Source organism: Octopus sinensis, linkage group LG19 (assembly GCF_006345805.1).
Source record: "Octopus sinensis linkage group LG19, ASM634580v1, whole genome shotgun sequence".
Classification (NCBI taxonomy): domain Eukaryota; kingdom Metazoa; phylum Mollusca; class Cephalopoda; order Octopoda; family Octopodidae; genus Octopus; species Octopus sinensis.
Genome location: NC_043015.1, coordinates 46,236,780 through 46,251,462, shown reverse-complemented (window position 1 = coordinate 46,251,462; position 14,683 = coordinate 46,236,780). Strand labels below are relative to the sequence as shown.

At 38.7% G+C, this 14,683-nt stretch overlaps 1 protein-coding gene across 3 annotated transcripts in view; it reads right to left on the bottom strand.

Moving 5' to 3' along the window:
• LOC115222236 overlaps window positions 1-14,438 on the bottom strand; it is a 29,974-nt gene extending 15,536 nt beyond the window's left edge. For 2 of the 3 annotated variants that reach the window (XR_003882687.2, XM_029792394.2), the window contains exons 1-2: window positions 14,152-14,438; window positions 3,465-3,663 (exon numbers count right to left, since the gene is read on the bottom strand). The gene's annotated coding sequence lies outside the window, so the exon portion shown is untranslated. The remainder of the gene's footprint in view (window positions 1-3,464; window positions 3,664-14,151) is intronic. The other variant, XR_005003111.1, reaches the window with a different exon arrangement.
• Window positions 14,439-14,683: the final 245 nt, after the last annotated feature.

Genomic DNA, 14,683 nt, shown 5'->3' with positions numbered 1-14,683 from the left:
ACGGAGGAATTCAAGACAGGATGCCCTTGGGAGCTCCTCTATGCTGATGACCTTGCTCTAATTGCTGAGTCGCTATCAGAACTGGAGGAGAAGTTTCAGGTGTGGAAACAAGGATTAGAATCGAAGGGCCTCAGAGTCAATCTAGCTAAAACCAAAGTCGTAATCAGTAGGAAGGTAGACAAATCACAAACACCTTCAGTAGTAGATGGCCTGCTCGATCTGTAGAAAAGGTGTAGGTAGAAACTCTATAAGATGCACCAAGTGTAAGCTATGGACACATAAGAGATGCAGCAATGTCAAAGGAAGGCTAACTAGGAAGATGGTTTTGTATGTGGCAGATGCTCAGGAACAATAAACACTGAAAATGCTCTGAGACCAACTTCCGTCACTTTCCAGGGAGAAAAACTAGAAATAGTTGATGGTTTCCGTTACCTAGGTGACCAAGTCAGCAGCGGGGGCGGGTGTGCTGAAAGTGTAACTGCTAGAGTAAGAATAGCTTGGGCAAAGTTCAGAGAGCTCTTACCTCTGCTGGTGACAAAAGGCCTCTCGCACAGAGTGAAAGGCAGACTGTATGATGCGTGTGTACGAACAGCCATGCTACATGGCAGTGAAACATGGGCCGTGACTGCTGAGGATATGCGTAAGCTCGCTAGAAATGAAGCCAGTATGCTCCAATGGATGTGTAATGCCGGTACTCACACTCGGCAGAGTGTAAGTACCTTGAGAGAAAAGCTGGACCTAAGAAGCATCAGTTGGTGTGCAAGAGAGACGTTTGCGCTGGTATGGTCATGTGGCGAGAATGGATGAAGATAGTTGTGTGAAAAAGTGCCACACCCTAGCGGTTGAGGGAACCTGTGGAAGAGGCAGACCCAGGAAAACCTGGGACGAGGTGGTGAAGCACGACCTTCGAACTTTAGGTCTCACTGAGGAAATGACTAGAGACCGAGACCTCTGGAAGTGTGCTGTGCGCGAGAAGACCCGGCAGGACAAGTGAGTCCACAACCCGTGGCCTTCTACATGGGATGGAGCCAGCCTACGTATGCATACCTTCCCTTCTTGGGACACAAAACTCTACTTGTAAAGACGTGTTGAGGCAAGTGAGGATCAGAATCGAAATCGATCAATGGAAATTGCGGATGTGCTACCAGTGCCGGTGGCATGTCGAAACTCTGCTTGTGAAGACCCATTGAGGCAAGTGAGGATCAGAATCGAAATCGATCAATGGAAATCGATCAATGGAAATTGCAGATGTGTTACCAGTGCCGGTGGCATGTAAGAGAACTTTCCGTTTCGCGACCGTTGCCAGCACCGCCCCGTTTCGTGTCCGTTGCCAGCCTCGCCTGGCCCTCGTGCCGGTGGCACATAAAAAGCACCATCCGTTCGTGGCCGTTGCCAGCTCTGTCTGGCACCAGTGCGGGTGGCACGTAAAAAGCACCCACTACACTCACGGAGTGGTTGGCGTTAGGAAGGGCATCCAGCCGTAGAAACACTGCCAGATTTGACTGGGCCTGATGAAGCCTTCTGGCTTCACAGACCCCAGTAGAACCGTCCAACCCATGCTAGCATGGAAAACGGACGCTAAATGATGATGATGATGATGATGATGATACATATACATATATATATACATATATATACATATATATATACATATATATACATATATATACACATATATATACACATATATATACACATATATATACATACACACACATACATACATACATACATACATACATATATATATATATATGTTAATTGTTAACAAGGTAAAAATACACTCATCTATATATATATACATATATATACTTCCGCGTATGCATAATACAATAATAGTGATGTTCTTAATTTACATACGGGAATGTAAATATGTTTGCAAATTGTTTTGTTATATGTTATTCTGTCTTCTGAATACTTTTATTTTAATAAATGTTGCTTACTGCAAGTTATGGATGTATATTTTATGACTTCATTGCTTTCAGGCTTAGCTTAAGGTATTTTCACGCCCGACATCACAAAACATGTCTGAATAAACATTGCCAGACAGCAAACAGAGACCCGGACATTGTTTAGAAAATATTTTTCCTTTTCAACCTCGTATATAGTACGCACTAGTGATTTTGACCTTTCAATTTTGGGGGGGAAATGCGAATTATACTCGAGGATTTACAGTATATATAGATATGTATTTATGTTTATGTATTATTTATATTTATAACTTAACCTTATGAACTTTCTGAACTCTCTGACGAAGCCCAGGCACACCCAAGTACCTTAATTTTATCTACCAAATACTTCAGTTCACTGAAGGAATGGAAGTAGGGTACTGTGACCTCTTGGTTGAAACGGTTGTAAGAAACTATTCTACTCTCTACGTTCTACGTTATATACTGGTATTTTTTATATATGTAAAACAATCTGTTATACATGTATGTATATTATAATTTTTTTTTAAAATAATAAACAGACATAATATAATATCTAAAAGTTGAATACCACCTCTTGATCCCCTCCATTTTCTTCTTGCGGATTATACTCGAGGATTTCGGGTATATATATATATATATATATATATATATATATATATATATATAAATTCAGGGTGAATACCTGATAAATGTAAGCACCTGTATAGGTGATAGGATATAATACCACAAAATCCTTTGTGTCCTGTTTTTCTTTTGATACATATATATACATATATATGTTAACAATTGAGGATAAAATCTTTAAAAGAAATTATCAGTAGTCAGCGTGAAAAACCTCGTAAGAGAAAAAATCCGTAAATTCTTCCTCTTTGAAAATATTCATTTATATTATATTGAGGGTACTACTATTCGTAGATACCAACACGCTAAGAGGGACCAATGCGGTCAAAACTACTAAAAATAAACAAAATTTTAACCGAATGCAAAACTTCAAAACACATCATTTTAAAAAGAATTCAGTTACATACCACATGTGATTTCGCATTTAAATGCAGAATATGCATTTCTATGTTCATCAGGCAACAAACTCAAGAAATATAATAGAAAAACATAACATTACAAGCTCGATAGCCAACCGTAGAATTCGTCGTAGCATGTCCGAATGTTTATCTTTATATATCTATGAAAATGGCACGCTGGATTTTTTCTCGAAATGCATTGCGAATGAGCCCGCCATTTTGTTTATTTTTAGTAGTTTTGACCGCATTGGTCCCTCTTAGCGTGTTGGTATCTACGAATAGTAGTACCCTCAATATAATATAAATGTATACATATATATATATATATATATATATATATATATATATATATTCATGTATGTATATATGTATGTATACGTACACACATGATTATATGCATGTATTTGTACAACTTACTCGTATCTAGTAACAAACAACACGACTCAAAATGTTTATGCAGCTGTGTTTTTTTTTTTTTGTAGAAATAACAGAAAGAAGTGATAATACACGTTACCTTTAGTTTTTTCGAGCAGAATTTACTTGGAGGGTTCTTCACGTGGAGACTGTTCAAAGCAACGACCAAGATCAAGCGACCACGGAATGCCTAATGGCCTCTGTGCTACGTAAGGAGAGTAGTGATTGGACGAACCAAGGCAGAAGTAATTACAATAAACCGCCCATGTTGTGGGTTATCGAGTGCGGAGATTCCATATCTGTAAAAAAAAAAAGAAGAAAAGAAAAGCTGGCAGTCTAAATTTAAACCCACCCCAATACGAATTTAACTCCACCCGAATTTGTTAATTTTTCACTTACTTTAGAAGTTTTTTGTTGGGGAAGGCATGGGTGGCATGGAATAAACAAAAATTTAGATAAGAAATCCTATCGTAAAAATTGCTTGGCAACATGTTGCAGATGCCCCCATGTGGGAAGTGGCCTGGTCCACTACTAATATATAGTGGTCTGACAGTCAGTAGGATGGGTCCGGCAAAGTTTTTTTTTTTTTGGTGTTTAATTTTTTTTTATTCCAGTTGACATGAGTTTTATTGTGCTTTGTAGTATACTTGTTGGAGGGTCTCATATGAGGGTGAACCTATGATTTGAACTGTTGAATTTGTTAAATACTGTTACTAATTTTACCTGCAAGCTTGTGATTTTTGCGTTTGTCTTCGTCCCTGTTTTGGGGTGAAGCAGGGAAAAAAATGGAGAAAATGGATTGTGAACCAGTTCCAGAACAGGCCAGGAGTTATGCTTCAGTGGCTGGAAAGGGTACAACTACAGACGCACAGAGGTATGAGAGGTCAAAATAGTACTCATTAACTGGGGGAAAAAGCCTTATTAATCAAGTGAACATATTGGGGGTCAAAATATATACTAAGAAAGATGGAAGAGGGAAAATCAAAGAAGGAAGATATTCATAGGTTTTAGTAGAATGCGATATTTTATAATATGAAGAGAGGTAATTTAGAAGAGTAAATTATTCAAATTTCATGGATAGTGAGTTGATATTAATGAATTAAAATATAGGATCTATAGGAAATAAAATTTACTACCTGCGGATAAAAGTTAATTAGTTAGGTAAAAATATCTTAGGTTAATTATATATTAAGAAATGGGAGTGAGATAATCAAGATGAACCAAGGTATGAGAGGTCAAAATTGAGCAGAAAAAACTGAAAAGTCTAACAGGCTGATTCAGAAGGAAGGATCCAGTCTAAAGCTGATCCCGCCGGAAGTCAGAACCAGTACACTGAAATGAACAGTTGTTTATAAACACTGTCTACAACAACTAAGTAAATCGAAATAGCCTACGTAGAAACGATAGAAGAAGGTGTAGCAGAGATAAGAAACCTGACAACATTCTACACAAGAGGAAGAAAATATGGCACAGTGGAGGTGAGGTTCGCCAACAAACAAGAGGCGATAAATCACAAGAGTAGGTACTCTTGCTGACTTACTGCGGCAAAAGGGTCGCAAGAGTGAGAATAGGAAGAATACCCTTTGAAATCAAAGAAGGGTGGCTGGTGGCAGACGTGATGCATAAAACCAAAGAGGACGCCAAAATTTTGAAGGTAACGAGGACAAAGAAAGTAAACTGTAGGGGATATGGCCTTGAAATGGTCATTCAGGTTCTACAAAAAGATTTGAACGAAATCGGGAAAGAGGTAATTTTACCGGAGTACATAAGGTTGAGAGCAGTGGTGGAAGGATGACCACTAACCTGCTATCAATGCGAAGAGAAGGGACACATGAGAGTGAGGTGCCCCCAGAGAGTCTGTGAGGAAGGCCAACAAGAGCAGAGTACCGAAGTGGCGGCCCCAGTAAGTGATAAATGCATGGAGGAAGCAGAGGAAGCATTTATGGAGGTGGCCAGGAAAAAAAAGAAAAGAATGTGTGAACTCACCACCGAAGAGTCCGTAAAAGAAAAAGAAGGAGGATGATATGGACATTATAGAGATGTGGCGGAAAAGACCTCCACCAGCATCACCAAAAGAAAAAAAGGAAATCTATCCAGAGAACCTAAGTTCACTGCAGAAACAAGAATATGGCAAAAGATATGGCATGGCAATAGCCAATATTTCAAGAGAGTGAGTGTTGTGGAATCGAGTGAAAACCAACGAACACTAATTTTTTAAAATAAAAATCAGGGTTTTTATAACTGCTCATATCTGAATTGTAAGAACTGTATTTCATGAAAGATTTAGAATTCAAATATGGGCAGTAACTTTAACCAATGGGAAACTAATAATAATTAATACCTATTCGGCCAACATGACCATGACATAGTACTACTGACGATAAAGGTTTAGTTTGACTGGCTACACACATATGAATGAATGTGTGTGTATATATATATATATATATATCAAATCAAATCAAATCAAATCAAACCAAAATAGATGAACATCAATGGAATTTGTATCCTTGTGGTACCAGTGCCGGTGGCACATAAGAAAACCATCCAAACGTGACCGTAGCCAGTACCGCATCGACTGGCCTCCGTGCTGAGGGCACGTAACAAACACCATCCGAGCGTGGCCATTCGCCAGCCTCGTCTGGCGCCTGTGTCGGTGACACATAAGAAAACACCATCCGAGCATGGCCGTCTGCCAGCCTCGTCTGGCACCTGTGTCGGTGGCACATAAAAAACACCATCCGAGCGTGGCCATCTGCCAGCCTCGTCTGGCACCTGTGTCGGTGGCACATAAAAAACACCATCCGAGCGTGGCTGTCTGCCAGCCTCGTCTGGCACCTGTGTCGGTGGCACATAAAAAACACCATCCGAGTGTGGCTGTCTGCCAGCCTCGTCTGGCACCTGTGTCGGTGGCACATAAAAAACACCATCCGAGCGTGGCCGTCTGCCAGCCTCGTCTGGCACCTGTGTTGGTGGCACATAAAATCACCCACTACACTCTCGGAGTGGTTGGCGTTAGGAAGGGCATCCAGCTGTAGAAACACTGCCAGATCTGACTGGCCTGGTGCAGCCTTCGGGCTTGCCAGACCCCAGTTGAACTGTCCAACCCATGCTAGCATGGAAAGCGGACGTTTAACGATGATGATGATGATGATGATGATATATATATATATACACACACAAAGGTAGTCAGAATTTTGGATAATATGAAACCTTCCATGGCCAACAGAGATAACAGCTTTCTGAGTTTCCTCCACCCTATTCTTATTGTAGCTATCATACTCTCTGTGCATCCTATCCCACTACCAATTTGGTCCCACGGATAGCAGAAATTATCTACTACTTCTAATCTGGGCTGCCACTCATCAAATAATAAAACACCCAAATTATCTGCTGCAAAAAAACCCAGATCCTATTTTATAAACCGAGATGTTAGAAGATAGGTATATAATTGGTAATTTAATGATGAAAAATATGACAAAATCAATACAGAATTTAATACTTTATATCATATGGCAGCTAATTGTCAGTTTTGTACATATCCATATCATCTTCATTCACTCCTTTTTGAAGTTCAATCTACTCGGATATCTACGATGACAAGACACAGGAGTGGCTGTGTGGTAAGTAGCTTGCTAACCAACCACATGGTTCCAGGTTCAGTCCCACTGCGTGGCATCTTGGGCAAGTGTCTTCTGCTATCGCCTCGGGCCGACCAATGCCTTGTGAGTGGATTTGGTAGACGGAAACTGAAAGAAGCCTGTCGTATATATGTATATATATATATATATGTGTGTATGTGTGTGTATATGTTTGTGTGTCTGTGTTTGTCCCCCTAGCATTGCTTGACAACCGATGCTGGTGTGTTTACGTCCCCGTCACTTAGCGGTTCAGCAAAAGAGACCGATAGAATAAGTACTGGGTCTTTGTGCAATTTACTTGGGAAAATATGCACCCTATGCATGCTGTTGAATGAGGTAACACCATTAAATTAGTCATGAATTGCGACGGCCTCTCAAATTTTAGTGTGGTCAAGCCCGTCTTTAAGAAATACCAGAATTCAGCGATGGTTTTTGAGGAAACAGGTTACTGTTTACATCTCGTTCAGAGATTTATTATTGCTTTCAGACAGTTTTTCGAAATCAGTGACAGTGGTTACTGGGAAAAACATTAAATAGATATTCGCAAACAGGTCTCTCTTCATCGAAAACCGGTGATTACCGTACGTTGACAAGAGGCAAATACCTCGAAACTGCAGTCCGTTCATATCACTTAGGTTTACGAGAGAGGGATGACCTCCCTTTGCAAATATCATAAGGGCACAGAAAGTGTGCCTAAAGCCAGCTGGAGATGATGATCTCCTGGGGCTAAAAGCTACAGTAACACCCACCCTTAGTGGTTAGCCATATTGAGACGGCTAGTATACTTTACGAGGAATATCTTTATATTGCTGAAATAATCTCCACTCATCATCTGGTTCATCAAGTGCGTTTTGTGGTGGAATTGCTGGAAAGTCTGATGCCAAGAGAATTATCGACTGAGGAGAGTTAGTGAAGTCATGCACTACTTTTGGATCAAGTATTTCTAAGAGGGCAAACACTCCAGTTTCATTGAGAGGAAAGCACATTTTTATTTGAGAGTATAATTCTATTAAAAAATGTTTGCAATCAGTTTTTAATCTAGCCGAGTCACCAATGATGGGGTTTTGTTCTAGATATCTCATTGCGCATCCACCAAGGTAAATATCACCCATATCTTTGTGATTTGTTGTGTTATTAAGATCAATATCTGATAATTTAGATACAGCTAAAACATCCTCTTTTACAAAGCAACTAAGGATACTTTTATATTCATCGGATACAAGCATATGCAACAGATGCAGTGGAAAGTGTTCCAATTGAAACTCAACATTAAGAGCATTTACTTTCTTTCATATATAACTAGCAGTATCGCCCGGCGTTGCTCGGATTTGTAAGGGAAATAACTATATTAGCATTTTTAGAGATGTAAAGTATAATAGCCATCTCAATATGGCTAACCACAAAGGGGGGGGGTGTTACTGTAGCTTTTTACGTTCTGAGATTTAATAATAAATTTTTAGAGAGATACTTCCCTTATATATGCCAAAAATGCATTAAAAATGGGGAAAATTGATGGTAATTTTTTTTTTTAATCGTAGACTCATTGTAGACGCGCGCTAATACCCAGAAGGGCTCGATATGAATCACGACTATAAGATACCCGCTTTTGGTTAAACTGCACCGCAAAATGTGGGAGTAGTTAGGAATCTAAATCGTAGGAGACAGACAGCACACAACCTCACTTTTATATATAAAGATTTGAGAAGAGCAGCATGTACTTCATCCCTTTGTTAATCATCTCTCTATATATAAAAGGCAGTTTGTCTGTCTGTGTGTCTGTCAGGTTGTACTCTCATCCTGAACACGGCTTTCAACCGATTCTGATGAAACTTGACACACACATAGCCCAATGTCATAATTCAAAACTAACGCAGCGAAAATTTTGAAAAGTTCCCCCAGTTCTGAAAAAAATCGATAAATTCGACACGGGGTCGAAAATCTAAGCTTATCACATGCAACACATTTTCCGTTGTAGTTTTCGCAACTTGCAATCGATTTTCACCAAACTCATGGTGAAGCTTAATGTTACCCTAAGGAACTTAATTCTTATGTTAGTTTTCCATGCAATACCTTACCATCAGAAAAAATCGATAAAATCATGAGTGAATCAAAGCAAGGAGATCATTTATCTGCATATAAGATTACTTTGTCAAAAGCAGGTTAGTTAAGTTAATTTTTTGGCTCAAAAAGCAAAAAGCAAGGCCATATAAGGGGACATGGAGGGTGTTCATGCAAAGAGTTCATGCCATTTCTGTTCATGCAAAGAGTTCAGGACATTTCTGGTCAAGAGAGACTTTGAACCGAGCAGTCATCGGCATCTTCACTATCTCATCCGGCAGCTTATTTCACGGATCTGCAACCCGGACGGAGAAAGCCTCTCTCCTTCGATTGAGATGAAATTGTCGCAGATAGAGCTTTTCGGAGTGCCCCCGCAGCCGACGCTCTGGAGCAGGAGTGAAGAACAGCTCTTTCGAGAGGTTACACTTTCCGCTTATGATGTTGTGAGCGAGAATGAGATCACCACGGCGGCAGCGTTTTTCTAGAGAATAAAGGTCGAGCGTCTTCAACCTGGTGTGGGCAACCTCTTTTTGTAATGTTGATGTTGAAAGAGTCTGAAACAGAATCAGGGGACAGGTACTTTCCTTTCAAGAAAATTTCTTTAATAGGTGAGGATGGGCACAAAACACTGAATTGAAAATATATCTTTTGGGCTTTTGACCACCTTCTCCTCTGTGGGATGACGTCAGCAGCTGGGGAGCTGACCGGAACTTGGGACTGACCAGAAGGGGCAGCAGTGATGTGCGTGCAGGAAGGGCAGCATTCTGCCTTTTCATGGCAGGTCGCCGAGCAGGTAAGACGGGGTCAGCACGTTGTTAAGGTTGGGAGAAGCAGCTGCTATTTCTAGCGTTTGGGTCGGGCTGCGTTGAAGGATCCATTACCGCTGAAGGGTCTCCCTCTGAGCGAAGAGAAGGTAGGTGCCTTTATTTCGAATCTCTCGCATACACCACATCCTCATCTGAGGATCGAATGCTAGAACGCGCATTCTATCTTTGTAATTAATTCACTTTATGTACTGAAGTGTGACCTGTCAGTATTAGAACCAAGTAGCTTCCCTTCTTTGTTGTACTCTTACAAACTAGTTTTACTTTATAGCAGTGGTGGATCTATAATATTAGGGCCCTGAAGCTTAAAATGTTATAGGGGCCCCCTTTACAACCAGCAGCACTAGGGTCACATCCAACAGCAATCAAAGGATATTCGTGCCCTTGCAAGAAACTGCAGCCTTGAGGCCCTCATAGCCCAAATGGTGGAGTTGTGATGTGTAGTTCGTGAAAATGAGTCTGAGAGTGAGCCCACTTTGCATCAAAAATGTGTTGTGGGTAATCACCAATATCTTTGTGGTTGTTTCAAGGCAGATCACCACAATTTTCTTTACAAATTTAACCCTTTAGTGTTTAAACCGGCCATATCAGGCCAAAATTGTCTTCCTGTTTTATGCTCAAACCAGCCAGCTCTGACTTCTCACACCTACCCTACAAAGTCATTCTAAAAATAAACAGGGACATCATCAAAATCTCAGAGTTACAAGATGCTGTACAATTAATTTAAAACAATGTGATTAAACAGGTTTTACATTTGATAGAGTAATCTGAATGCTAAAGGGTTAAGTACTACATTTCAAATTGTGATTCTGAAAGTCACTGGTATGAACAAATAGACCTTCTCCTCCTTTTCAGAGAGGCTGGAGGAACAATCTTTATAATAGACTTGGAAGACACCTGTACTCTTCTTAAACGTGACAGCAGGTGTTCGACATAAACCCACAACTTCAATAACTTCAGACACTGCAAAATAGCATGCAGAACAGTTTCCCAGCTCTGCTTGCATCTTGGGCAAGTGGGCTGTCACTGAAGGCTGTGCCTGGCAAGTTTATCCTAAACTTGTATGAATGGAACTCACTACCTCAGGATTGTGAGCCTGACACTCTAACCACTGAGCTATGTGCCCTCATCTGCAATAACTCAGCTGTGCTTCTACAGTACTCAAAATATTTCAACAATTTTTTAATACAATCCCTAATAATATCGTGTAAACACATTGATTTTTTACCTCTGCTTTGTTAATTTATATCCAATGTTTATTGAGGGTATAAAAAATATTTTTACAGGGTGATTCAAAAGTCACCATACATAGTAAAATTTTTTTTTTATAAGTAACAGTTAAATAAAAAAAAAACTGATTCTTATAAAAAAATAAATTGTTCTTATGCATGGTGCCTTTTGAATCACCCTGTATATATATATATATATATACAGGTGAGAAAGTTGGTGTGTGAAAACACGTGGTTGAATATATAGAAAATAGTAAAAAGTGAAAAAACTACAGAAGGCTTGTTTTAAAAACTATGTCATTGTATGAAAAAAAATTATAACATTCTTCAGACATATTGACTCAAATATATATTTTTCAACCTTTTAAAACAAGCCTTCTGTAGTTTTTTCACTTTTTACTATTTTCTATATATATATATATATATATATATAACGGGAAGGTTTACGAAAATAAACGAAAGATGAAGGCAGGTGGAGTACAAACAAACAAATGTATTAGTATGGCACTCAGGAATAGAAATAGAACAAGTCTTTTACATTTCGAGCCTACGCTCTTCGACAGAAAGATACACAGAAAAAAAAGGAGAGAAACAAGGAGAGAAAAAAATGCGTGTAGGAGCTAACGATCAATCATGGCGTTCTATATATATACATATACTAGCTTAAAAGCTGTCCTATTAGCAGCTTTGAATCTAGCTCCTGTGGAGGGCTCTTCATTGAATCTTGGGCCCAACAATGACACTTCATGCATTGAGTACATATTAAATTTTATTAAACTTGACCAATGCTTTTCAAGCAATGAACAATTTTCATCAAAACAATGATATAATTTGTCGACTTGTTGCAAAGCTGCAAGATAAACATTTTTTCTTCCCACTGGGGGGGTCAGTACAATCTTTTTTTCCATCTAATCGCTTTCTCTTTCTCTCTTTCTGCTGATTGTTTTTAACTATCACCACCACTACTACAACTGCCATACACACACCATTATGACGCCATCACCATCAATTCCTTTGACTTCGCTGCCTTTCCCTCCACCTTCATCACCATTCTCTTTCACATCACTTACTATCACCATCATCACTATCGCCTCCAACTCTATCACAACTACAGCTCATGAACAATTACTATCACAGTTGTCATTTTACTACAACCCTCACCATCTCTATGCCTACTATTTCTCTCACCCCAACATGAGGAATAATAGAAGTGTCATTGAATAGTGAGAGAGGAGGGTCAAAGTCTGAGACACTGACAAACAGAAATTCGTTTTGGCATATTATTATTATTGTGTGTGTGTGTGTATACACATATATATACATGTATATATATAATAAAAATAGATGTCTGTGTATGTCTGTCCACCTACAGGAAGAAAAACTACAACATCAATGTAAAAACTAAAAATTAATTCTTGTATACAATTTCACAATGAAGGCAATGGAAGTGGTTCTGAGTTTCTAGCAGCCCTACATGTACAAAATCACATTTCAAAAATAAATGAAGGGTCTAAGGGCGATAATTTTTATAGAACCAAACATACAAGCTCTATCTCCATGGGCAGTAATAAGGAAGTGATGGATAGGGGAGGGAGGATAAGGGGAACATAAAGCTGACTAACTGTTACTAATTACCACAATATTAATAAAAGGAGACTTTGAAGGATAAAGGAATAAGGGTTATGGGGGCAAGGCTCTAAACTGTGACTGGGAATCATTGTATGGGAATAAAATGAACCTGCTACAATTAAGCATAGAAATGATATTATAGCAATAAGAGAAATGAAAAATTAAATATAGGTAAACAGTTAAAAGGTATCTAAATTACAAGAAAAATAAAAATATAAAAGTAATAAGAAAATTAAAATTTTAAAGAAACATATAGTATATAAATAACTAGCAGTATCTCCCGGCGTTGCTCAGGTTTGTAAGGGAAATAACTATATAAGCATTTTTAGAGAGTTATTGCAAAAAAAGGCATTAAAAATGGAATAAAAAATGATGATAATTTTTTTTTTAAATCGTTGACTCAGTGTCTTCAAGCCATGGAGTCGTTGTTCTAAAAGAACGCTGGTCTCCTTGACAACGCTTTACGACGTTGATTTCCTTACACTCCCTTCCCCACAGCTTCACGAGGGAGGGAAGAAGGGGGAGAAGCAAACACAGGTGCAGGTGTTTGAGTGTGGACGCCAACTCCGCCGCCATCGACACACGAAAAATTATGCATTAAAAATGGAATAAAAAATGATGTTAAATTTTTTTAAATCGTAGACTCATCGTAGACGCGCGCTAATAGCCAGACGGGCTCGATATTAATCACGACTATAAGATACCCGAATTTGGTTAAACTGCACCGCAAAATGTGGGAGGAGTTAGGAATCTAAATCGAAGGGGACAGACAGTCACACAACTACAGTTTTATATATATAGATATTAGGGTAAAAATGAGGATATACGAAATTTATAAAAGAAATAAGTCTTTAAATTTCTATATCTGGATACACAACTTTATACATTTTAAATGATTTTTAATTATTTACCTTGTATTTAATACTTAATATTTAACATGTCTTATTGTTACCCTCCCACAGTTGGTACATATGTTCAAAAGTATATTTTTACTTTTATCCTCTTAATATCTCTGGTATAAATTTCATCTATCCTCATTTTTACATTCATTACAACTGAAGCGTTTAGTAACAGAGTGTCGTATACACCACCCTGGCCATTTTCGAGGTTGATATATCATTTTTCGTTGTGTTGATGTCTCAAATCGAAAAAAAATTTGGGAGGAAAAACTGGTGAGGCTTGCAATGAGGTCAAAATTCCAGCTGAAAAATATTGTACCATGGCACGATTGACACAATGCTCACTTCGACCAGAGAGTTTAGTAACACACCATCATAAGCACACTCACTCAATCAAAATCTTTGGTGTGGTCCCTGTATTGCTTTCGGGGTTAGGGTTAGGGTTACCTCGTAACAATAACAAGCTATTATCTCACTATCTTGTCTTACTTACCTCTTAAAGATACATACCTTAGTATATTATAACACAAACAATACCTTTGGTGGGTGGGGTGTCTCTGTCTGTTTTTTTCTCGGTATTATGGCTAAAATATGCAATGTGACACACTATTCCATAGTACTGGTATATTCTACAAAATTAAAAAGATGCAGCCATTGTTTCCTCTTTCAGATGCAAGCATAGACAATTAATTTTACACAGGTGGAATGATTAGAGAAGATCTTTTCTTGCCACTAACCAGTTGACATTAAACAGCTCTTTAATATATGAACGTAGACAAGTAGAGCCATACCTTCCTCTCTTGTTACAGGTAAAGATAAGTGGGTCACTGAAGCATATTATTCCTTCCCCCTCCTAAAACACACACACACATACATACGTACATGCATGCATGTATAGGCACACACACACACACACACTGACCCACACACATTTGCACAAACAAACAAAAGGGAACGCAGTGTAAATAACGGACAGAGTCAAAACTATTGAAAAGGTTGCAACACGCAACAAAAATTTTAAGAAAATAAAAAAATGAAATAA